Source organism: Coptis chinensis, chromosome 2 (genome assembly GCF_015680905.1).
Source record: "Coptis chinensis isolate HL-2020 chromosome 2, ASM1568090v1, whole genome shotgun sequence".
In the NCBI taxonomy this organism is placed as follows: domain Eukaryota; kingdom Viridiplantae; phylum Streptophyta; class Magnoliopsida; order Ranunculales; family Ranunculaceae; genus Coptis; species Coptis chinensis.
The window spans coordinates 40,352,103-40,378,852 of NC_141457.1; the positions used below are offsets into that span (position 1 = coordinate 40,352,103).

Genomic DNA, 26,750 nt, shown 5'->3' on the forward strand with positions numbered 1-26,750 from the left:
AAGCAATATCATTCACCAGGTTAGCAGGTGCGGCATAATTTCTCATAGGATTAGGCATTAACTCTCCTCTTGTATTAGAATTTTGCTGAGAGTATAATTATTGTTGAGGAACCAACTACAAAGCTTGACTTGTCTGTGGAATATAACTTTGATCTTGAGAACCGGGGGTCCAGCGTTCTGTCTCCAATAATTGCCTTGAAAGTTATTACCACCTTGGTTGGGCCTCTGAAATGAGTTCATATTGTACTCTCCAACTAATGCATGTTGATAATAAATAGGACATTCTAGAGTTGCATGGAAAGTGTCCGAACAGACTTCGCAGTATCGGCTAGTTTGCATGACTGGGAGAGATTAAGCTTGAGACTTGTTATTCTTGGAAGGATTCATGGAGAACTCGTTGAATTTCTTACTTAGAGTTTCAATGCTGGTGGCCAGGCTGGCCAATGTAGACTTCAGTTCTTGATCTGATTGTTCATGTGCTTGGTAACCAAATTGCTTTGGCTCCCCTTCCATTCTAGCTACATCCTCGTTGCTAGTAATCCATTGTTGTGTTTCTTCAGCTAAATTCTCTAGAAAGTTGTAAGCTTCCTCTCTATCCATTGATGTAAACTTGCCTTTGTGCATTGACTGTATCATCTGCTTGTTCATCATCGAGAGTCCTTGATAGAAAAAATGAGCCAGTGTGCTCTTGTCGTATCCATGAAGTGGACACGAGACTAGCAGATTGTTGAATCGCTCCCAACTATAATGATATTCTTCAGTCGCTTTTCTTTGAAATTATTGATAGCTTGCTGCATGGCATCACTCTTCTGGGGTGGGTAAACCTTGTTCATAAACTTCACTCTCAACTTCTCCCAGTTGCCTACTGAATTAATCGGGTGTGCAGTTAACCATTCGGAGGCTTTACCTTCGAGTGAGAGCAGAAAAAGAATCAACTTGATACTCGCATCTTTCATAGCTTCAATTCCTTGGCCTTCTCCATGATTGTCCACGGGCTTCGCATGTGATCCTTAATGCTCCGAATTGCTCTGTTTTACCCCTTTTTCTCTAATATTCTATAAAACTCTCTTTTTCACCTATAGAATCATAAAACATAACTTACAAGCACTATTAGTCCACTAAGATGGCTAAACAAGTGGTATAATCAAGGGTTAAAATGCACTTTTTGAGCACTTATCACTTACCCTTGAATTTGGTAGGCACACTCCTTTCGCCTTAATTAGTGTCATCTTGGCACTTCCTATTTCCTTTAGCACTTGAGCCTTCCACAACATTGGCCTTTGCCACTATGGGATACTTGCCCTTCTTATTAGATAAACAGTTATCTTCCTCTATCCTTAGACAAACAATCAGTTCTTCAAGATTCAAATCTTTGTGTTTATGCTTAAGATAGTTATTAAAATCCTTCCAAGATGGTGGTAATTTCTCAATCATAGCAGCCACTTGGAAATATTCTCCTATGATCATTCCTTCAGTAATGACATCATGGAGGATTACTTGAAGTTCTTGGACTTGGCTTATGATGGTCTTGCTATCCGTCATTTTGAAATCAAGAAACCTGCCAACTATGAATTTCTTCATGCCAGCATCTTCAGTCTTGTATTTCTTGTCCAAGGAATCCCAAAGTTCTTTAGCTATTTTGAACACACTATACACATTGTATAATGAGTCAGCCAACCCGCTAAGGACATAATTTCTACACAAGAAATCAGCATGAAACCAAGCATCTTTTGCCAAAACCTTCTTCTTGTCGGTTTCATCAGGACATACATCAGGAGCCTTATCTCACAAAAACCTTGCCAAGTTAAGGGTGGTCAAATAGAAGAGCATTTTCTGTTGCCAGCGCTTGAAATTAGTTCCATTGAAATTTTCAGGCTTCTCCCCATGAGGAACAAAATGGGGAACAACATTGGGGACTGCAACAGGAATAGGAACAACAGGAGTAACTAGTGGTGTTGTCATTTATGAAATAGAAACACACCTTGTTAATCCTCAAAAAAGAAAAGAAAATACAAACAAATTTTGTTCAATAAAGAAGAAGAAGAAGATATATATCTTAAGTTGTTAGGAATATACAACTTAAATGTACTTACTCTTTACTAATCACCAAATAGTACAAACATTTTCCTTGTAAGTGTCTTATACTTCTTTGTTAAATTCGAGCCTAGTGTAGAAACATTATGTCCTTAAGACAGATTTTCCCCTACACGGTGCTTGAAGGTTGATGAGAAATTGTCTCCCAAGATAGAACGAATTTCCTTCTACAGAAAGCAGCACTCAATCCTATAGAATTAGCGAACACAACATACTATTTGACTAAGAATAGAAGAAGAAGAGAAAGATCAGAAATGTGTTATTTGGTGTGTCTTTCTCTCCAAATTTGTCCACTATTTATAGGTGAGTTGTGCCTTTTCGAAACAGCACAGTGACTCTTGGAAAAAGTTAGGCAACTCTTTGAAAAGTCACATGTTTCGAAAGGACGTACCATTTCGGCATAAAGCACTGTTTCAAACCAATGTCTATTTTGAAAGGTCGCACCTTTTCGACATAATGTACTATTTCGAACTAGTGCACCCTTTCAAAAATGTGTATCTCACTTTGTTGTTTCAAGAGAAACTAACTAGCCTGTTCGACCCAATTTGGATTGGGCTTGGTTTAAAAAATAAGAAGTCTGTAGTCCAAAAAGAATATACACAGCACCTAAGCCCAAGCCCAAGCCCAAGCCCAGACCCATACCTCAACCCTACCCGAGTCGGTTGGTCAGACGTATGGCAGAGGCAGCATGCGCGCGCGCGTGTGTGTTTCTTGTTGAGCTTGACTGCTGATATAATAAAAAATATGCTTTTACTCCTATTTAGTTAAAGAGACTAGGAAGAAGTAAACTATAATTCTAATATTTTATATCAAAGTTCTACTCTCAAATTATCATGTAATAAAACTAGAGTAAGAATTCGTTCCACTCCTAATTCCTTAGATATTTAACTAATTCCACTAATGATGAACAATTAAACAACATGAGAGTAATGATTTTAAATAGAACTAATATGGTGAAAACTAATATTGAATATATTCTAAATTAAACTAGGGCAATTAAGTATTAAGATGTGAAAATGAAGAAGGAATTAGGGAGATTTGAAATCCACCTTGATTACTCCTTAACATGGTAGTATAGAATTGGTTGCAACCCTAATCTTTATGTTTCACACATGGGTCAACATAAAGGTTAGGTCTTTCTTATCCCTAAATATTCATGGTATCTCTAGCCAACTAATAATTAGTATCAGAGGAAGTTGAAGCCCATTCTCATGGTGAATGAACTACCCTCTAGTCTAGGTTTATTTTACTTATTGCTAAATAGAAAACCCTAGACTTGAAGCTCTTTAATACAACTTATCTATACTAGAATATCAAGTCTTCATCAAAGCTTCAAACAAACCTCTCTAATGGAGGTTTAGCTATGATTCATTAGACTATCATGAATTAAATAATTAGAAAAAGAAGACATAATTAAATGAATATTTGTATTAAAAATAAATTGAATTGTTTTAATGGTGGCTAGGCTAAGAAACATAAACTCTAAAAACTATATTGAACTAAAGAGAAGAGGTATGAGAGAGTTTAGAGTTTTGCCTTAGTCCTTTTTATATAGGAGAGGGTTAGGTTTACAATTTCGTGGATGGGCTTTGGAGCTATGTTTTGGGCCACTAAATCAAGCCCAAAATCTAATTACATAAGTCCAAAAGGGTTTCTCTGCTGGAAATTACTGCAATACCCTTTTCATCCTCCTTTTGCTAGTCGGATTGGATCAAGGCCTAGACCATTAGAAACCTCTTTCCGAGCTGGTCGGTTTGACATATAATAGGTCCAATTCTGAGGACTGAATCCAAAGATATGGCCTATGGAAGTTATGTTGACTTTTACGCTCTATTTCTGTCCGCATTGACTTTGACTTTTCAGCTTTGAATGAGCTTTAAAAAGACTTTTTCTGTTTGAAACTTGGGCTTTAACCATAGAACTTTTTTAGCAACCAATTTGACTCCTCTCTCTTGCAAAAGTGACATCTTTCTTCGCATAGCTGACTCCAAGACCTGAAATACACAAAAGTACGTAAATAGTACTAACTCTTATTTATTATAAACATAATTGGTCTAAGTGTAATATTATTAAGGGGTTAAAACTACAGTTTTGGGCTCTTATCAAATCACCCCCAAATAGCATTTTGCTTGTCCTCAAGCAAATATGAGAAATTAAAATAAGGGACCAAAAATGAAGTTCCAACTAATCTCGTTTCGCCGAGGGCGATTGCATTGACCATATGCAATAAGGCCTTAAACCACTAGGATTTCCATAGTGGACTAGTTATAGCCTCATGAGAGTTTTCCAGAGAAGATACTCACAAGCTTCATTTATACTACAATGACTAAGAAATAAAATTAATGTTTCCTTATTTATTCTCATACATCTACACATCTCACTAGCAATGAATAAAGAATAATCAATTCGAAACCTAAACTAATATGTGCATAATAATCAATTCAAATCATCTATGAAATGCAATAACAGATCCGTTTATGAAACTTTGGAATAACGTCCTTAAGTAGGTCCTCACAAATATGCCAAAACAAAAATACTCTGATTTTTTCACTCAAGTTTCGCTCACTCCAGTGTATAGTAGGCACACTTTTCCTCATAATCTCAATGACGTACAAGGGAGCCGAGGATCAAACACATCTGCCACTTACTATCACACCAACCTATTCTTAATTGAGCCAGAGGTCTTTATTAGGTGTTGCGGGGATTAGATGATGGTTTAAGAAAGAAGGAATTGAATGGATATTCAAATGGACAAGTCTGAGATAATAGGATCCTTAAAATATGTAACCAGAGAAAACCTTATTCTAACTTTGCTTCTACACTTTGTTTCCATCCTTAGCCATTTTTTATTTTTTATTTTGGCTTTTGACTCCTTTGATTATGATTTTGGAGTTCTAACTTTTTATTTTATTTATTTATTTATTTTTCTTTCCTTTGGATGGAAACTTTCTTTTATTTTCTTATTTGAAGCAACTAACAAATTCTAGGTTTTCCACAGGTCTTTCTCTTTTCTTTTCTCCATTTCTTCTTACTTCTAAGACTCATTCAAGATGGGTAGGCTGATTTTTATTTTTATTTTGTTTTTATAAAAGAGTAAAAGATTTGTGGTTTATGAAAAGGCTAAAGAAATGCTCAGAGGGGCGACTAGTAGAAAATAATTTCATATAGGTTTGAATTTCTGGCTATATCAATCCAAAAATTAAATGGCCTACATTCTCGCTTAGGATATGGTATAGTGATCAAGCAAGTGGACGTGTGATTTCTCTATTCATAATTTACTTCTCCCTTATGTCATTACTCAGATATTTAACTCATATAAGACTTTTAGGCTATATTCTCACAGGATTTGTAGAATAAGTATTCTAGTCTAGATTTCAGAAACTTACTGCCAATACAAACATAGATGTTCATGCAATATATTTATGCAAAGATTCAATGACTATTACCTACCTATTAACCTAAGTTTCTAAAAACTATTCCAATTTAAGAGCTAAAGTGAAACTTCTAGACTACTATCATCACAGAAAAAGAAACAATACCAATATTCATAAGTGCATAGTATAAATACTTTTTATTTATATTTTTATCATTTTTTAATTTTTTACTAGAAAGCAAAGTGCATATATATATATATATATATATATATATATATATATATATATATATGCTTTAAATTACCCGTGTTTTTATGCCACCCCCAAACAAAAACATGCTTTGTCCTCAAAGTATATAAATAAGAAGGATATAAAATACCAAGGAAAGACGTGAAAATTTTAGAGCACCTGCAAAACAAATTTAGAACATACTAATATAGGTAAAGAAAAATAGACGCAACTCCTATATGAGTTCCACCCGTTATGGGAATAACAAGAATTAAATTGCTTGGGACATAAGCAGACACTAACTAAAAGTAAAACTTACCTTATATACGGCTTTTAGGCTATATTGTCACAGGATTTGTAGAATAAGTATTCTAGCCTAGATTTCAAAAACTTACTGCCAATACAAACATAGATTCTCATGCAATATATTTATGGAAAGATGCAATGATTATTACCTACATATTAACCTAAGTTTCCAATACAAAATACACATGTTTCTATGTCACCCCCAAACAAAAACATGTTTTGTCCTCAAAGTATAGAAAGAAGAAGGATAGAAAATACCATGGAAATGCGTAAAAAATTTAGAGCACCTGCAAAACAATTTTAGAACATAATAATATAGGTAAAGAAAAATAGACGCAACTCCTATATGAATTCCACCCATTATGGGAATAACAAGAATTAAAATGCTTGGGACATAAGCAGACGCTAACATAAAGTAAGACTTACCTTATATCCAGTAGTAAGCATTGTCTTCCCTTTCTATATAGAAGTGAGGTTCCTTTGCGTCCTGCCAAGCCATGATAATTTGTCAGGCCTCACGCCATTTATCATCTACCTTTTCTAACCTGTTAAGCGCTACTTGGTCTGATGGGGTGTAAGGGGCAACCCAATGAGGTTGTAGACGATGCCTCGGCCAAATCATAGTATGTAAAGAGCATACAATGCAATTAGTGGGTTGCATAATGTCAACCCCAACCCAATTCGTGAAATGTTGAGAGAACTCAGGAAAGAAACATAGTATTATGTGGACCATGACAGGCATAAAAAGGTACTTATGCTTCAAACTATGGGCTCATGCTAAACTAGACACTAAGGTCTGGGGAAGGTCATACAGCATACGTCCCTCAGCTATAGCAAAGAAGACGTTACAAGTGGCATTATTATTCATAGAAGAAAAACGCCATTCCCCTACAATATTCAGCATAATAAAGAACATAATAGTGTCTAAGTTAAGGGACAGGCTACCAAGGGCTACGTTATATTGCCCTTGGTCTTTTACACAAAAAATCCCCTCCCCATAGGTCTCATGGAAATACTCATAATTGTAGATGTACACATTATCAGCCATATAGCCCCATGAGTCTTGGGCAGCAGACATAGAAAGTCCAATAGTATAGGCTAACTAAAACTTGCTTAAATCCATTGCTTCATTATTAATTGTGACAGAGAACACTTGTTCCCCATCTGGTCGATAAAAAAAACCTACAATTATCATAGAAATATGCAGTAAGTTCAAGAAAATAGGATTCATCAGCACTTACCATTAGAGGTTGTCATCCTAACTACACAATCATGTCGCGGAACAAGAACCCATATGTGTCACTCTCGAGCAATTCTTCAAAGGACTGCTCCGGTATGATTCATGGAGATTTCATAGCAAACAAAGATACTATTGAACTCTTGGAAATTACTGCAGAAAAAACCAAAAAAAAAACAGTATTGAATGTATGCTAAACTAAGGGCGCGCGCGCTCAGAATGGCTTATGTCAGAGGGTGGGCGTGCTCTCTTCTGACAAAAGAAAATTTCTGCAATACAAGATTATAGCGCGGGCGCGCTTTGTGCTTTTAGCTTCAGTAGGTTTCTTCTCAAGTGGAGGTGAGGAAGATGAAGAGAGAAAAAAAAAATGTGTGGGTATTTAAATAGGGAGTCACGTGCATGGCACATGACTTCGTATGGTTTTAATATTTTGGGCCCAAGTCCAAAACAAATCCGTAATACCCATTCTGTCCTATGCCTCGTATAACTTAAAACTACAATCCCCGATTCATTAACGGTCCGATTTTTGCGAATGAGATATGAAAATGATCAGCAGAGAAAATACAATCCAATGATCTATAAAAAAAAACTTAAATCTAACCATTGTTTACACATAAGGAGATGGAAAATGCCTCAGAATATGTGAATGGCATAAGTTATGTGGTCAAAAGAAATCTAAATTCATAGATTGTGTCAACACAAATCAACGTACGACTAAACGGCAGAAGGAACAAGAATAGGAAGTTGAGTGATCAAGAATGGAAATACCAAAAACCCCACCCCAAACAAAATTTTGAAAACAGGGTTTAGAAAATTTGTTTTAAAATGTGGGTCTTTTAAAGTTAGATTCCCAAGACTTACTAGACTAATGTTTATCAGATTTTAATATTTTTTACTTTTTATGAATAAGGTTTAATATAAAAGAAAAGAATAAAGCAATAAGGACGTAATTCACTCCATAGAGAAACACGACTCAAACACGAGAAAATATGCAGGAGTGGAAAGCATGAATTATGTTAAACGTGGATTTAGGATCCGGTACATACAGCCATACACTCCAAAGGGGGGGCCCGGTTACCTTAATGGTGCACTACCAATATATATAGAAATGAAAGGAAGTACACCAATCATCAAAAGTCAATCTTCATAAACAGGGTCCTTTAAAAGGACATTCACCACATCTGGGGACCTTAACTCGTGAATTTTTTTTAAACGTTGGCCATTGACTTGAAATATACTATTGTCCTTGGGATTTACCAAGGTGATTGCCCCGTGAGGGATGACTTTAGTAACCAAAAAAGGACCAGACCAATGAGTTTTTAATTTCCTTGGGAAAATATGCAAACGTGAGTTGTAAAACAAAACCTTTTGACCAACCACAAACTCTTTACACAAAATCTGTTTATCATGAACACGTTTCATGTTAGCTTTATAATCCTTCACGAGATCATAAGAATCGCTTCGGATTTCTTCAAGCTCATTTAACTACAATTTGCGCTTGACACCAGCCTTATCAATATTGAAGTTCAGGCTTTTTATAGCCCACAAAGCACGGTGCTCCAATTCAACGGACAAGTGACAAGGATTTCCAAACACAAGTCTAAAGGGAGACATTCTTATAGGAGTTTTAAAAGCTGTCTGATATGCCCAGAAGGCATCTGTTAGATGCTTAGACCAATTTTTCTGATCAGGATTGAGTGTCATTTCTAAAAGCTTTTTAATTTCCCTATTAGAGACTTCTACTTGGCTACTAGTTTGTGGATGATAAGGAGTTGCCACCTTATGGGTAACTATGTATTTCTTAATTAAAGAAGCAACAACTATATTGCAAAAATGCGTTCCGCCATCATTGATGATCCCCTTAGGGATGCCAAAACGAGAGAAAATGTATTACTTAACAAAAAACAAAACTGTCTTATGGTCATTGCTACGGCAAGCCATGGCTTCTATCCATTTGGAAACGTAGTCCACGACAACAAAAATATAAATAAAACCGTGGGAAACAGGAAAAGGACCCATGAAATCAATGCTCCATACATAAAAAATTTCCACTATCATAATGGAATTTAAAAGCATCATATTACGTTTAGTGGTACACCCAAGTTGTTGGCAACGAACACATGTCCTGCAGTGTACTTGGGCATCCTTAAAAAGGGTAGGCCAATAAAAACCAAATTGAAGAGCTTTAGCTATGCCATTTTCATACCACTAAAATGGCCACCACACGCTTATTTGTCATGGCAGAAAGATAAAACCTCATTATATTCCCAATGGGGAATGCGACGACGAATAATCTAACCCGCACAATACTTAAAAAGGTATGGCTCATCCCAATAGTATAACTTAAGTCTGGGCAAAAATTTCTTACGTTCACTTTTCGACCAAATATCATGAATAATATCAGAAGCTAAAAAATTCACAATGTCGGCATACTAAGGTGCAGAAAAAATGGAATAAAGGTGCTCATCAGGAACAAAATCAGGTATGGACTCAGAGTCACTATTACTATCATTGGTTAGTCTAGATAAGTGATCGACAACTACATTTTTGTGCCCCTAGTTTATTCTTAATTTCTAAGGTAAATTCTTGTAGGAGAAGGATCCATCGGATCAATCTATGTTTAGCATCCTTCTTGGCGAGAAGGTACCTAAGAGCTGTATGGTCAGTATACACTAAGGTCTTTGAACTAACCAAATAAGAACAGAACTTATCTAAAACATAAACCACAGCTAAAAATTCATTTTCCATAGTAGTATAATTTCTTTGAGCATCATTTAAAGTCTTACTAGCATAATAAATAATGAAGGACTTATCATCTAGTTTTTGACCTAACACAACACTAACAACATAATCGCTAGCGTCACACATAAGTTCGAAAGTTTTAGACCAATCAGAAGGCTGTATAATCGGTGCAAATGTTAAAGAGGCTTTTAATGTTTCAAAAGCCTGGTTGCAATCATGATTGAAATCAAAGATGGCATCTTTTAAATGCAGATTAATTAAAGGCCTAGCTAATTTGGAAAAATCCTTAATAAAATGCCTATAGAAATCTGCATGGCCTAAAAAGGCTCTAATGTCACGGATAGTCTGTGGTATAGGTAGAGATGCTATTTTATCTAATTTTTCATTATCTACTTCTATGTCGTCACTAGATACAATATGACCTAGAACTATCCCTCTTTTAACTATAAAATGACATTTTTCCCAATTTAAAACCAGATTTTTTTCCTCACACCAAGTTAACACCTTAGAAAGGTTAGACAGGCAGTCACTGAAAGAGTTTCCCTAAATAGAAAAATCATCCATGAAAACTTCCATAAAGCGTTCCACCATGTCACTAAATATATGAAGCATACACCGCTAGAAGGTACTAGGAGCATTACAAAGACCAAAAGGCATTCGTTTATAGGCATATGTTCCAAAAGGACATGTGAAGGTAGTCTTGTCTTGGTCGTCAGGATTGATAATGATCTGAAAATAGCCAGAGTAGCCATCTAAAAAACATTAATAAGCATGACCAACAAGACGTTAGAGCATCTGATCTATAAAAGGTAAAGGAAAGTGATCATTTTGTGTCATTATGTTTAAGAATCTGTAATCAATGCATATCCTCCATTTCATAGGAACTCGTGTGGAAACGTATTCACCAGCAGCATTATGTAGAATGGTAACACCCGATTTTTTAGGAACTACATGAACGGGGCTTACCCATTCGCTATTGAGATGGGATATATGATACCATCATCGATTAACTGTAAGATTTCTTCCCTTACCACCTTTTTCATGGCAAGGTTCAAACGAGGTTGAGGTTCGCGTGAAGTATTTGCATTATCCTCCAAATGTATGCAATGTGTGTAAACGCTAGGGTCAATCCCCTTAATGTCGTTTAGGGACCAACCAATCGCAGAACGATGTTCCCTAATCACCCTAATCAAACACGCCTTTTCATCAGCAGACAACTGAGAAGATATGATCACCTGATGACTACCATTTAGATCAAGATGGATATATTTCAACTCAACAGGAAGAGGCTTAAGCACAGGGGTGGGAGGAATGGGTAGAAAGGATTCTGGAGAGTTTTCATCCTGAATAGTAAAGACTTGTTTAGGTAAGAGGTCTTCAAACTCAGAAGATGGAGCTACAGAAGGATCTAAGATAGGAGTAGGCTCGAAAAGCGTGTTAACTTCCTTTACATAAGAGTCATCGTTGAAGTCAACACTTTCGAAGGAAAGCAATTGGTGCATCTAATTCTCAGGAAACGTGTTGTTAAAATAATCTTGAGCTAAGCTCTCAATCATGCTAACTTCTCCATCGATAATCCTATCGGGTAATTGTTGCATTATTTTGAAAACATTCACCTCAACAGAAAGCTGTCCAAATTACATGGACATCGAACCATCGCGGCAGTTAATGAGCGTGTTGGTGGTTGCCAAGAAGGGACGCCCTAAAATGATAGCAATAGAGTCATTAGTGACTTCTGTGTCGAGGATAACGAAGTCGGTTGGGTAGTAAAAATTTTGAACTTTAACAAGCATGTTTTCAACGACACCATTAGGATACTTAATAGAACGGTCAACTAATTTGGAACATCATTTTAGTTGGTTGCATCTCTTGTAGACCAATTTGTTTATATAGGTAATAAGAAAGTAAGTTAACACTCGCCCCCGTGTTTCATAAAGTAGTTGTTGTGTGGGTATCTCTTAAGGTGCATTGTATAGTAGGACGACCAGGGTCCTTGTACTTAATGATTCCATTATGTTTAGATAGAGTGGGAAATTGTTCAGTTAAAAATGCATCTTTTGGAATGTTTGTTTTCCGCCTAGTAGTGCGCAACTCTTTTAGAAACTTAGCATGTTGTGGTAATTTTTTAATAATTTCAAGAAAAGGTAGGCTTATCATTAAATTTTTAAAAACTTCCCTAATCTCATCAAAAATTTTATCCATTTTTAACATTGCTAGTCTCTGGTGAAATGGTGGTTTATCTCTATATTTAGCATATGGGTCAATAGGATTTTTTTCCCTGGCCTCTTTCCGCTTGGGTTGTGGTTTAACTGGTACCTCTACAGGTGTAGGATCTTCAGATTCTATTTTGGTATCTAGTAAAGTTTTATTTTCAATGACCACTGGTGGTGTATCAACGGGCATAGTTACGATGTTATCAACCACTCTACCATAATGGAGAGTGGTGATGGCATTTAACTTACCTATGTTTACAATTTCATTACTAGAATTACCGGTTACTTCAAAGGCTGTGTTTGGAGTTTTAGGATTAGGTATAGCTTAACCTGGAAACACACCTTTTGGTTAGGCTTTATCTTGGGCTAACTATTGTATGGATTGTAAAATCTGTTGTTGAGCTTTCATGTAGGCATCGAAACGATCCGGTTGAGAAGGTGTAGTGGCCACAGGTGGTGTGACAAGAACTATCTCACATTGATTATTAACGGGTGGGTTGTGATAGTTGTTATTACCCGGGACGATACCTCTATTACTATTATTATTATTATTATTATAATTACCTGGTCTTTGTACTTAACTTGGTGGAACTGGGTTGTAGTTGTTTGTTGGCCTAACATTTTGATTATTAAACCTTGGATGTGTAACTGGTTGATGGAGCAGACATTTTTTGGCTGTGTGGGTGGTTGTTCATACACAAGAGAACAATAGGAGTCGGTATGCTCAAGATTGAAATAGAAATTACATGGAAGAGAGTTGATGTTCATGACAGGAATAGGCTTATGGTGAACAGAAATGGCTTCTACCTTTTTTGTGAGGGATTCGATTAGAGTTCTAAGCTCGGGATTAGGTTTAACCTCAAACATACTGGCAGCCTTTGCTGTGGAAGAAGAAGGAGCAGAGCGGGGGATGTCATTACTCCCCCTAGTTATTATTATGCTTAGATTGATCTTCTAAAAACCTATAAGCCTCCGAGGCTCCTTTACTAAGGAAACTACTCGCATTCAATATATCAAGAACCTCTTTATGATGATGTGGAATCCCCTTTAAAAAGGCACGAACAAGCATGCTTTGACAAGGTTATGATGTGGACACTCTATAAGAAGATCAATGTACCGGTTTTAGGCCTCTGAAAAGGATTCATGAGGGTTCTGGTGGAAGAAATGAATCTTTTGAATCATTTCATCTGTCTTCAGTGGTAGGTAAAACTGTTTTATGAACAATTGAACAAGTTTTTCCCATGAGTCCACGAAATTAGGTGTTTGGGTAGTTAAACAAGACGCCACCTTATCAGCTAGGGTGAAAGAAAACACCCTCAGTTTAATTTGTTCAGAACCTATGTTAGAATGATGGAATGTAGTGAGAACTTGTTCTTACGCATATGCTGATAAGGCCGGCTTTTTCGTGATCTAAACCATGAAAAATAGGTAACAAATTAAAAATATTTGGGGGAATTCGAATATCCCCCACTGGGTCTACAAGAATGATGCATGACTTAGGGCCATCGTTTAGGACTTTGTAAAAATCAGAGAGATGAGTCTCTACTTTTTCAGCCATTGATGCAGGTGTAATGTGTGATATTCTAGATAGACGTGTACGTTGACGTTTATGATAGATAATGTTAGATGGTTTTCTCTTACCAGACCTTAATCTCATGCAAAGCTAAGTCCAATATGAAAGAAACACGAACAACAGTCAAACAAAAGCTTGATATACTAGAAGTAAACTCCTCAGACAGAAGAAACGAGGAGTGAAAGGAGGAGAACATGAATGTCTCCTTGCTACGCTTATTAATATCGTCTTTAATATGAATCTTAGTGTCCTGTAGAAGCTTGGAACACTGAACCAGCAATTATTCCCAACGAAAAATATGAATTGTAATTAACCTGTGTAAATCAGGCTTTCTTCAGAGGGGCGCGGGCGCGCTCAATTATATAGTAACAAGGGCGCGTGCGTGCTCTGTAAATTTTTTTTAGAAACAGGCTTTCATGCGATCATCTGATGGGCTGGGCCTTGAAACTGGAAAGAAAATGCAAAACAAGGGTACTGGAAGGCAGGGTGTGTGCACGCTCAGAGTTTACAAATTCAAAAATTTCCAGTAAACTTTCCGTGAGTCCAGGAGCAAACACCTGTTTTCTGGAAACAGAAATATAGTTAGTGATAAAAGCCCAAAACTGTAGTTTTAACCCTGTAACAGTCATACTTTTAGACCAATTATGTGAGTAATAATTAAGAGTTAATACTGATTACGTGTTTTTATGCATTTCAGGCTTCAAAGTCCATTATGTGCAGAAATGAGCCACTTTAGCGAGATAAAGGAGCAAAGGTCGGTTTCTAAGGAGTTTTGTGATTAAAGGCCAAGATTCAAGAAGACAAAGCCTTTCTAAAGCCCGGTCAAAAGCTGAGAAGTCGACGCGGGCAGAAACAGCACTCAAAGTCAGCAGAACTTCCGAAGGTCGTATCTTTGGACTCAGACCTCGGAATTAGGCCTACCTTATGTCAAAACGACCGGCTCAAAAAGAGATTTCCAATGGTATAAGTCTTGAACCAATCAGAGGAGCAAAAAGTAGACAAAAAGTCTGTTGAAGCCAACTGCAGGTGAAGAGGCCTTTTTGGACTGAAAGAATTGGGTTTTGGGCCTGATTCTCTGGCCCAAAACATGGCTCCAAGCCCATGCACGATTTTTGGATCTGAACATATAAAAACAAAAGCTTAGCTCTTTGTTAATGGTAGCTAGTTAGACCTAAAACAATAGATAATTCTAGATCTAGTTTTTCATTAATTAAAATTAAGTTTAGTTTAAATTTAATTCTTGTTTTAGATTAAACTCTTAGAATCATTGTTCTTCATTAGTTTGATAAATAAAATAGCTAGTTTGTTAATTTCGATTTTGTCATTTCAATTATAGATCTAATTTTAATTCTTGTTGAGTATCATTTCTGAGTTGTTAAATTAGATTGAAGTATTGTTAGTTAAATTAGCCAAGTTAGAATTTTGGTATGATGTTTAGTTATAATTCAATGAGAAATAATGGTTTGATGAATCAAGGCTAAAACCTCCATTAGAGGGGTTGATGAAGCCTTGATGAAAACTTAGTTGTATAGTGTAGAGTTGTTGTAGAGTCTATTCCATTCTAGAAGGTCGTATTTCGCCATGAGAATGGATGGACGACCTCACATGCTAGTTCTAATTGGCAAAAATGCCATGCTAATTAGGGATTAGAACGAGCAATTCTTACCGTAAGAACGTAAGAATTGGATTACAACAGTCTATGCTAGGTGATTAAGTTAGATTCAAGGTGGATTCACTTCCCCTCTAATTCTTTATCTAGATTCACATTTTAGTAACCCTTAGCATTCTCTCATTTTGTTATTAGTAACTTGTTAATTGAATCCACCTCGTAGTATAGAATTCCCCTCGTAAACCTCTCATTAGACTTAAGACCGATTAATTAGACTAGAAAACATTCCATGCTAGAGAACTAGGAGTGGAACGAATTTGTTACTCCACTCTATTTCGATAGAATTGAGAGTAGAAAACTTGATAAATATAGACTCGTAATAAGTTTTAGTTTACTTACGTTTTGAGTTTCATCGTTCATTTCGTAGGTAAACTATCATTTTTATGTTTATCAGTTAGGAATGAAGGAATAGTGGCAGAAATAACCAAACACTTGCGAACAATAGGGTGGGTGGGTGAATTAGGTTGTTTGTAAAATTGAAAAAGTAATGGAATTTAATTCTACAGACAGCTAATATGGCAGCGATGCCATTTGGTAGAATGAAAAATATGCTTTTACTCCTATTTAGTTAAAGAGACTAGGAAGAAGTAAACTATAATTCTAATCTTTTATATTAAAGTTCTACTCTCAAATTATCATGTAATAAAACTAGAGTAAGAATTTGTTCCACTCATAATTGCTTAGATATTTAACTAATTCCACTAATTATGAACAATTAAACAGAATGAGAGTAATGATTTTAAATAGAACTAATGTGGTGAAAACTAATATTGAATATATTATAAATTAAACTAGGGTAATTAAGTATTAAGATGTGAATATGAAGAAGGAATTAAGGAGATTTGAAATCCACCTTGATTAATCACTAACATGCTAGTATAAAGTTGGTTGCAACTAGGGCAGGGAACGGGTCGGGTTTGGGTCGGATATGGTCATATCCAAATCTAAACCCGAATAGGTTGACAATATCTGAACTCGAACCCAAATCCAAATAAAACCGAAATTTAACATCCAAACCCGACCGACCCTATCGGATAACACTAAAAATTAAAAAAAAAATATATCCGAACCAGAACCCGAATTCAAACCCAACCTAAATAAATAAACAGATATGAAAATGCACCCAAACCCGATGCATTCAGTAATTAGGTCGGGTCGAATTCGGGTCTACCCGACCTGATTCCCTACCCTAGTTGCAACCCTAATCTTTATATTTCACACAGGATTTAACATAAAGGTTAGGTCTTTCTTATCCCTAATTATTCATATATGGTATCTCTAGTCAACTAATAATTAGCATGAGAGGAAGTTGAAACCCATTCTTATGGTGAATGACTCTAGTCTAGGTTTATTTTACTTATTGCTAAATAAAAAACCCTAGACTTGAAACACTTTAATAAAACTTATCTATACTAGAACATCAAGTCTTCATCAAAGCTTCAAACAAACCCCTCTAATAGAGGTTTAGCTATGATTCATTAGACTATCATGAACTAAATAATGAGAAGAAGAAGACACAATTAAAGGAATACTTATATTAAAAATAACTTGAATTGTTTTAATGGTGGCTAGGCTAATAAACATAAACTCTAAAAACTATATTGAAGTAAAGAGAAAAGGTAGGAGAGAGTTTAGAGTTTTGCCTTAGTCCTCTTTATATAGGAGAGGGTTAGGTTTACAATTTCATGCATGGGCTTTGGAGCTATGTTTTGGACCACTAAATCAAACCCAAAACCTAATTACATAAGTCCGAAAAGTGTTTCTCTGCTAAAAATTACTGCAACACTCTTTTCATCCACTTTTACTACTCCGATTGGATCAAAGCCTGGACCATGAAAAGCTCTTTCCGAGCCGGTCGTTTTGACATATAATAGGCCCGATTTCGAGGTCTGAGTCCAAAGATACGGCTTGTGGAAGTTCTATTGACTTTTACACTCTATTTCTGCCCGCGTTGACTTTGACTTTTCAGCTTTGACTAGGCTTTAAAAAGGTTTTTTTTTCTTGAAACTTAGGCTTTAACCATAGAACTTCTTTATCAACTAATTTGACTCTTTTCTCTTTCAAAAGTGACATCTTTCTTCACATAGTTGACTCCAAGACCTGAAATACACAAAAGTACGTAAACTGTACTAAGTCTTATTTATTATAAACATAATTGGTTTAAATGTATTATTATTAAGGGATTAAAACTACAGTTTTGGGCTCTTATCAATTGCGTTCCATCTCCAAGGAAAATTAGTGGTACCCCATGGGGCCCAACCCAAGTAGCCATAATTAGGCCTTCTAAACTCAACAACTCTTTGGTCTTCTTCCCATGTGGTACTAATTGTTTGTCAAAATTTCCCACATACATTTCTCAATCATTTCATCTCAAGTGGGATAACTTGGGACACAAATTACTCATTCATTTCTCAATGGATTTGTGTAATTCTAAGTTCTGTGTGTTCACTAAACTTTGAACTTTGAATTACCACCATTTTTCTAACAATCACTTCATATGCATTAGCAACAGAGAAGTTGTGTTTGCATAAGGTGTCCATATTCTTTATTTGATCCTTACTCCTCTTGTCAAATCTAGTAACCTCATATATTCCTACAATTGAAAGAAGTAGCTGCATATCAGGCTCTATAATCTGCTCTCCATCTTCTAGGCTCACTAAGCCTAGTTGTTCGTTCTTGAATAGATTCAACATATAACCAAGACTTTGTCATATTGAGTCCCCGACACCATCTGCCTCTCCAGAGATCAATGCCTATCATCCCATACAATCTATCCTACATGTGGCTCTAATTCCTGCAGGCTGTATTTCCCATTTTAGTCCACACCAAGTTAAGAATTTCTTATGATAGCTAATCCAAATGCCAACTCTATGTCAACACTTTTTCCTCGTGAAAGCTGAGAATTTGTCTTCTTTAGTTGGTAACTTGATGATGTAAACTCGAAGGCGGAATCAATCTTCGATGATGAACACCAATAAAAATTTATGGAAATACCCAAAAACTAGGGTTTGAATAGAAAAATGAATTCTCTTAATTCAATAATAATAATATCAAGGTTTACATCTGCTTATAAAGAGAACTAGTTGGTAAAAAGAACAAATCCTAATCATAATTAACTAAAGATGCAAAATAGAAATAGAAAAAAAGATAAACTTTAGCTGTAGCTAATCAGTCCCCAAATGTGCGTTTTATTAGCTTTACAATGTTTCAACTTATAGCTTTTGCTACCGTTTGTAGGATACATGTCATTTAGGACGCATATTCCTAATACGTGCAGTTTAGCACGAAAATGATGGCTATTTACGCTGCTTGGGAAGATTCCAGCTTTGGAGCAAAAATGCCTGAAAGTCAAAGTCAAAAGTCAAGGTCAAAAGTCAAGTCAACTGTCAAAGTCAAAGACTCAAGGACTTAAGGCTGAAAGCTACAGACTCAGGAACCTAAAGCCAATTTCCAGACTTCTAATATGTGGGCTTAGGTCAAGGGCCCATAAGTTTGTTTCTAGAAGGAGGGGTATAATTGTAAATGGTGTCTTATATAAACCAAAGTTGTAGAGAAATATCTTTACCCTAGATCTAATATTTGGTCATTAGGAGTAGGTTAAATGTTTTTATTTTAAATTGTTATTTACTTATTTTCCATTTTCATGTTCTTCAAGCTTTAGTAGTGTAAACTAAAGTTCTTAAGCAATTCAATACAAGTTTTCTAATCATTTCAATATAAGTTTAAGATTGAGAGTAATTCTAAATAGCCAAGTAGGAGAGAAGAGTTACAAAAGTTAGTGTTTTATCCATAAAAAACCATCCTCCAGACAAAGAGTCTAAGACGAACAACAAAACCCTTTCCACCACTATCAAATCTTCTTCTTCAAATGTCGCCGCCGTCATGGATTCATATGGGAAGAGGAATATGGAGAAAAGCATCAACCATTAAACCCTTCTTCTCAATCTTCATTTCAATTTCTTAGTTTTTTTTTCTAATTTTCGCTATTGATGTTTCGTTTTTGTGTGTTTCCTATACTTTTTTGTGCAAACAGAGCCCGACAGTAGCACCAGACGAGTTACCAAAACTTGCTGTAGAAAATAGAACGCAAATGGAGAAAAAGAACCCGTGCCACGCCTGTCACACACGCGCCCGCAAACAAAATGCACCCGCATATGTCAAACACGTGTCCGCGTACTACACGCTCCCACGAACCATTTCCCAACAGCCGCAAATGACACGCGGACGCACCTTACCTAACCCGCGCCGTGCCTCGTTTTCATTAGATGAAGATTCTGTTGGCTCAGAATCTTCATATGTAAGTCCACTTTAATTTACCATAGTCTGTTTAATTCAACTGTTAGTAGATAAAAAGTAGATAGATTTATAAGTTTTTGAATTTTCAAAATCAAAAAATTCAATTAAAAAGCATTTTAAAAATTAACAATTTTTATTAATTTAAATGAATTAGTATTACATCAGCAAGATTAAAAAAATTAAAATTAATTTAGTAGCATGTTTAGGTTTTAGTTTTCATTAATTGTTGTTTATGCATGTTTAGATTAAGATAATATCATATAAGTAAGTCAAAACAAAAAATAAAATAAAATAATTAGGTTAAATACAAAATAGTTTAAGCTTTGGAAGTTTAGTCTTTTGGTTTAAGTTTACTTACTAAGAGTTGGAGATTCAACCAACTTGGACCGGTTGGATGTGCGTGGCATAAAAGAGTAGTACCACGCATGCACATCGCAACCCAACTTAGGGGTTGAAATTCCAATCTTTGACGAACACTTTCCAAACTTTTACGTATTTTGTTTAATTATGTGAATAGTTAATTAAGTTAAACGTAGTTAATTTTCGTGTTTACCGCTTTCATAGTTTAAGCCCACGAAGGCAAAGTTGTTTTAGGCCCACGAAGGCAATCAATTGTAATATACTACAAGAAAATAGGTTTTTTCCCACAGACTAAAACCGAGGCAAAAACCTTTTTCCCATAGTCATAGGCTATCACAGGGCCGTGGGCTTTTTGTGTGTCGGCAATACTCAGCCCACGGTCATGACCGTGGCGAAAGCCCACCAACAGCAACGGTCATTGCGTCGGTCACTGCCATGGCAAAAGCTAAGTATTACCTACGGTCATAATCTGAGGCATATACAATATTTAGCCACAACTTTGGACCATTGCAAAACACGTTTTTTTATAAAAGAAATTTATAACCAGTTTCACCTTTCTCCTTCCTTCCACACAACTGCCACAACCACCACAATAATTGACCAAAAGTATTTTATTGTACGAATAATAAAAGATATAATTTTAAGTGCAATTATGAAATAAACATAACAACACACAAAACAAAAAGTGCAACAACTTGATAAGAAAAAATACAAGTTATTCAATTAAAAAAGGAAAGCATAAGTTACGTTTGACACCAAAATATAGACAATTGCTCGTTCTTATACTACATTTGACAAATTTCGTTCAACGAATACATGGAATTCAAGTTTGATCCATTTCTTCGTTATCCAACCTTTACAATGCCCTTAGTTTAATTTAAACTAACCCTTTGATGATACTTGTATTAGGTGAACCAACCTAGAAACCTTCAAGCACTTTAAGCTACCCATCACCACAATCCCATATATCTTAGGCAATCGTCAGATTTAGCTTCAAAACAACAAACAAAATACAATTAAAACAAAATAATAATAATAATAATTGGTTTGGGCCCTAAAAAAGAACCAAACTTCGCAAAACAAATCAATTTAACTACCAGCTACTAAAACACAAAAGACAATTCCTAGCACGAAATACAACTTATGTATACATTTGTATACTGTCATGAAGAACTCCAACAAGTGGTTATACGAATTGAACCTCATGGCAGTTGTAACAACAAATAGTTACCACATAGAAATTGAAAATCAAACATATCTAGTTATGTAAGCTTAACAAGTAACCTAAAAGCACATGCCAATAAATGAAATGATGCAATGTGATAATGCACGTATGCCCATCTTAGTAAACTCATTAAAACACCCAAAGACACTCTTTATTGGTGCTATGTATGCCCATCTCAGTTTATGTTAACCTAACTTTAGTTAACGGCAACCAAAGATACTTTTAATTAGTTGAATAACAACTTTTTCTAACAAATAAACGATAAAAGAAATTAAGAGACATGAATATGAACTCTAAGAGACAACACCCAGTACAATACCCTTAAAACCTACGTGTAAACGCACTTGTCAACTATGGAAGAAAAGCTGCAAATTGAATGCATGCAAAATGTGAATATCTCCAAAGTGCAGCAAAACTTGAAATAGAAATTAATACCACCACAAGGCAGGTAAAGAAACAATACCCATGACCAATCAACTACAAATTTAAACACTCAAGTCAATGAAATAGCTATGAGCTTCTAGCAAAGTGATGACATATGGGTAGGAATTATGGCCAGGAGTAGACCAGCATACGGAGGGGGGGGGGAGGGGTGGGAGAGCAAAATTTAGGTAGCCTTTTCTAATAGATTCCAACAAGCCTTTAGACAACCTTCTAATTGAAGATATATGCTTAAAATCCAGAAAAACTCGGTCACAATCAAAATCTAGAAAAACCTTTAATTTATTCCTATTGTTTTTTAGTTACTCAAAATACAAGGTGACAGATAATTAAAATCTCAAGCTTTTAATCCATTTACAGTTCAGTAAATCCTATGAAAATTAAAATTCAAAAATTAGTTCTCCCAATTTTCTCAAATAAAACCCTAAAAAGGAAAAATCGGTGCTTGAAATAAAATTTATGCTTTGCTCACCTTGTTGAGATGAGAGAAGGAAAAAGAGAGAAAAAAAAAATGAAAAAAATGTAAGTGTTGGTGGGGAGGGAGAAAGTGGAAGAACTAGGAGGGGAAGCAACGCAACAATGGTCTAACACTCAAACCGTCCAATTTTTCGGGCCCTAATCCCACGGTCAAAATGTGTGGATGTGAATCTAGTCAATCTACAACCAAAACAAGCTTACCCGACGATTTCTCTCGTGGCTGGCACCCACGGCTCAAGTAACATGTAAACTGTGGCTAAAAGTATTTAAGCTACGGTACAAGATTACGACTATTAGCTATGGTCAATATGCATGGGAGAATAACCAAGGGTTCATGACCGTGGCAAAAAATACCGGGTAACCGTGGGCAAAAGTCCATTTTCTTGTAGTGAAGAAGGATAAAATCATTATAATAAACAAGATTCCAAAAATCCTTGGCCCAACAATTTATTAAAAAATCACCACTTGCGACAATAAGAGTTGAACTTTACCTAGACAAGTGATGGTCTTTCAGTAGGAATTATAACCGGAGTAGGATTGCTATATAAACTAACCTTTTAGGAAAACGTCATCTTCACTTAATCTTAAAAACTATATAGCCCAATCATCCATGAGACCATAGAGACTTCTCTGCCTCTCAGCCTCCAAAAAAACAAAATCACGATAGAAGAACCTTTGCCAGTCCACTGTACATTTGCCAACATGAACTCTATTTCAGTATCGTTAAAACTTTGCAAAAGAAGAAGAGTGAAAGGAATATAATTTAGTTTATACTTAATAAGTAATAACTTGCTCATTTAGAACCACATTAGAACCTATAGAAAGAAACAACTACCCGAAGAATCTTTGTGAAGTTTAAAATCTCATCTTCACAAATTTGGACGGCAAAGCTTTCATATTTCAGCACATTTTCATACGTATAGTAAGAATATCCCATCCAGAGGAAAGGTGTAGAATTAAAACAAAAATACAAATTTACAACTTGCAAGTATGGAACTGCATGCATAGAAGAAGATTTAAATCAAAGGTTCTCTGATGAACTGCACACCTTCCATCCTAATTTCAGGCTAACAATATACTTCTATAACCTTTTTCCAAATTCTGGTAAAAGCTAGTAATTGGACTTAATACATGAATGACCACAGGAATGCATCCATGTAAGACAATATTTTCTATGCGACCACTCCAACCATCTCCAGCTAATACAACACAGAAAATAGAGGTGGCAAGATCCTCATAATAATTATTGGAACACAGTGGAGTCACAATTACATCTTCAATATGTTGTTTCCCAAGTTTCCCTTCTTTGTCAAGGCTTGACCCAAATTCTTCTGCCAGTTTCTGGCTGATTCATATGCTATAATTGTATAATCAAAATAATGCCATCACATTGGTGTCAAAATGGTATGAAAGAAATACATAACATTTAAAAAAATGTACCTCAGTTTACATACATAGCTTTTTGCCTTCCATTTTCATAAGCTGGGCCTAAATTTCCATTGTAGTAGAAAAGTTTCTTACGCTCCTTATGGGACCAGCATCCATGCAAGGTTCAATAAATTCTATCCTATCAACATGTCAAAGTTGAAAGCTATCGTCCTAAACCAGTAAAGTTCCTGGGAGATTTAAACACCAAGATAATAATGCAATGAAAGAGTACCTGGACCACACTCTCAATCTCAAGGAACCTGGGTCCGGGAGCTTCCACGCAAAAAGTACAAGTTCTTTCTCAGAATCCAAGCATGGATGGCTGCCACTTCTAGTAGATGGAATGCCATCCCAGTTCTCATATATGTAGAGAGCGGAAGAGAAATTAGAAAGATACAAACAAAGAAATAGAAATGAAAAAAAAAATGAAGAAACCAAAACTACACAATTTGAAATCTATTTACCTTAAGAATCAACAAACAAAACCCCACACTAAGGTTTTGATTCTCAAGGCAGTTGTATCATTAGGCAAATTATGCATCGATTACATTGAGAAACTAACAAGGGAGGGGGTAAAGTGTCTATGGAAAATTAAAATGGTAAGGGTACCATTTGTCAAGTCAGTCCCTTGCATGAAAGGCAAGGCCCATCATTTTTTTATGTATGAGAATAGAACATGAATATATGACTGATTAAAAAGAACTTCGATCTACATGTGATGAAAGGAAATAAAGTATGAGAAATCAATTGTTTATGAAAATATATATATGTTCACTGCCAACTACAAGTAATTCAGTAAATAAAGGTAAATATCATGCATAATTAATGAAAACAAACTACTAAAGTTTCAAATGTCTAACCTGCACACTGGATGAGGTCGACAATTCATATTAGGCCACCTTTGTCTAACCTTCACTATATGTTCTAGAAGCTATGACCATGCTATGATAGAAGCTTATAACTACTTCACCAGCAAGGGCCTTAGTATCACATCTCTTTTTGAAAAATTGCTTGTGGTAGATCAGTAAGAGTTTTGCACTCCACCTACATAGGTTTTCTAATGCAGACAAGGAACTCAAGTAACCACTAGCATTAACCTGAGTTCACATAACAAATAGCAATGATGTAATATAGGTAACAAAGTATTCTTATATTTCTTTTCCTTAATTTGACATATATATAATTTGACATATTTATAAAGTTAGCTCACTACATAAACAACAACCAAATAAATTAGTTTGCTTCTGGAATTATATATATAGTGGGCTTAACTCGACGGAAACACAATTAGTCCTATGAATAGCTCAACCAACTGCTTCATGATTTCCAAAGGCAGTAGGCATTTACTAATAAATGACTCTATTTTCAAACAAAAAATATATATAAATGACCCTAATTTTCCTTAAAAAGAAATACCCCACTCCTCAGTTCTACCAAATAAGAATGAATAACAAGCTTTAAATAATAAATCTTAGTAAATCTACCACAATCTGAAGGAAACTGAAGGATAGATTGACAAAGCCAACATTTTTAAAACCCAATTTGATAAAACCGAGTAATAAAGGTGAAATTGGGCGCTCACTTACCACTCTAAAGCCCTAATGCACAAAATTTCAAAACATTCACACACTACTACTTAAATTATCAAAATTAATAGGGAAAATGAGCAACAAAGTACCTCTATCGCTATTAATAGCATCAACATTCTGTCTTTAAACAAGCTTCTAGCAAGAACACAATGACTCAATTTCAAGCATATCTTGTAAATCCAAAACGCCAAAAAATAACACCAAATAAAAAAAAATGTCGTAAATAAAAGGAAACCCTAGTTTGGACTTTGGAGAAAGAGAGAAAAAAGTTTTCGTTGGTGTTGCAAAAGGTTGAAGGATGGCGATGAGAACCCTGGAAGACTTCAAGGAACTATTCGTTGTTTGTGAGTTCGGGTTTTTTTCTTTTCAATTTTTGAACTATTATTCAATGGATATGTTCCTACGGCTTGCAGTGGTATATAAAGTAACTAAGCCGTGGGTAGCCTTTCACACATGAATCCAACTGCTAAAATTGTCAAAGCAGCTACGGCCTAATTTGTGGCATGGCCATAGGTAAAGGTTGCGGGTTAATGCCACAGACAACAATGAATAAGCTATGGTGGAAAACCGTGGGAAAACATGCAACAGATTGTGTCCGTGGCTAAAAATTCTGAGAGTCCGTGGCTAATAGTCAGTTTTCTTGTAGTTAATTTATTGGCTTTGCCCACATTTCGACCCGACTAGTGGGTTTTAGTTAGATTAAATTTGTAACCGTAAAGAAAAGCTCGAATGGTGGGTTGACACACAATACACCAAACACTTCGTCAACCCCACCACGTCGCCTTCACCCCAAGGGTCGTGTACTATGTGTTACTAAGCATACTTGGATGATTGTTTGATTTACATTTTAGTCTCGTCTTTACATTTAACGCTAAGGCTAAACCCGAGCCATAAAAGAACAAAAAGTGGGATTAAGACCCACTTTAGAATGTACGTTGTGTGAAATGTTTGTTACATAGACCAAATTAAAAAGATAAAATCAACCAAGCAAAGCCAATTTAGTCACACACGTCTATCAGAACAAACATCTAGCATGAAGAAAGAGAGTAGTAAACTTCCAGATTCTAATAGACCAACCACTTTCCTCACTCCCCTCCCTCAGAAATACCGTGGGTGAGATTCTTGGTGGCACACCATCTGGTGAAGTAGTGATCTTCTCCCTCGACACATGTAGTTCCTAAAACCCAGTTTCGCACCTACTGTTACATTCAAACAGGGCATAGTATCTAATCTATAGATATTGCATGCAACCTTTTCAAAAACATCAAGGCTACAAACGAATTTCGCTCTTTGAGCATCCAACACATTTGTGTGCGCATGTAAGTAGATTCCAAAATAGTCTCGCAATCATGCATGAGACTATGCTCAGGATAAACAAAGCTTAGTGTGTTTAAAACTTGCCCACATAGGAGAGCACGTCGTTCTCGACTTTCTCCTATTTTTCATCCTCAAATTATTAGGATGGCGGATGAAGTAGTTCAAGCTGAAGAGCCTCTCT

At 35.8% G+C, this 26,750-nt stretch overlaps 1 long non-coding RNA gene across 6 annotated transcripts; it reads right to left on the reverse strand.

The window, feature by feature from the left end:
* Positions 1-20,791: 20,791 nt before the first annotated feature.
* On the reverse strand, positions 20,792-25,699 carry LOC147516026 (uncharacterized). 6 transcript variants are annotated; one of them, XR_015210874.1, is made up of 6 exons: positions 25,342-25,693; positions 24,524-24,760; positions 23,896-23,994; positions 23,676-23,802; positions 22,790-22,921; positions 20,792-21,083 (listed from the first exon to the last, which is right to left on the reverse strand). It is a non-coding gene; the product is annotated as an uncharacterized LOC147516026 (long non-coding RNA). The 6 variants fall into 6 exon arrangements; XR_015210872.1 differs by having other exon boundaries at positions 23,896-24,020; positions 25,342-25,692; XR_015210875.1 differs by having other exon boundaries at positions 23,676-23,797; positions 23,896-24,760; positions 25,342-25,699.
* Positions 25,700-26,750: the final 1,051 nt, after the last annotated feature.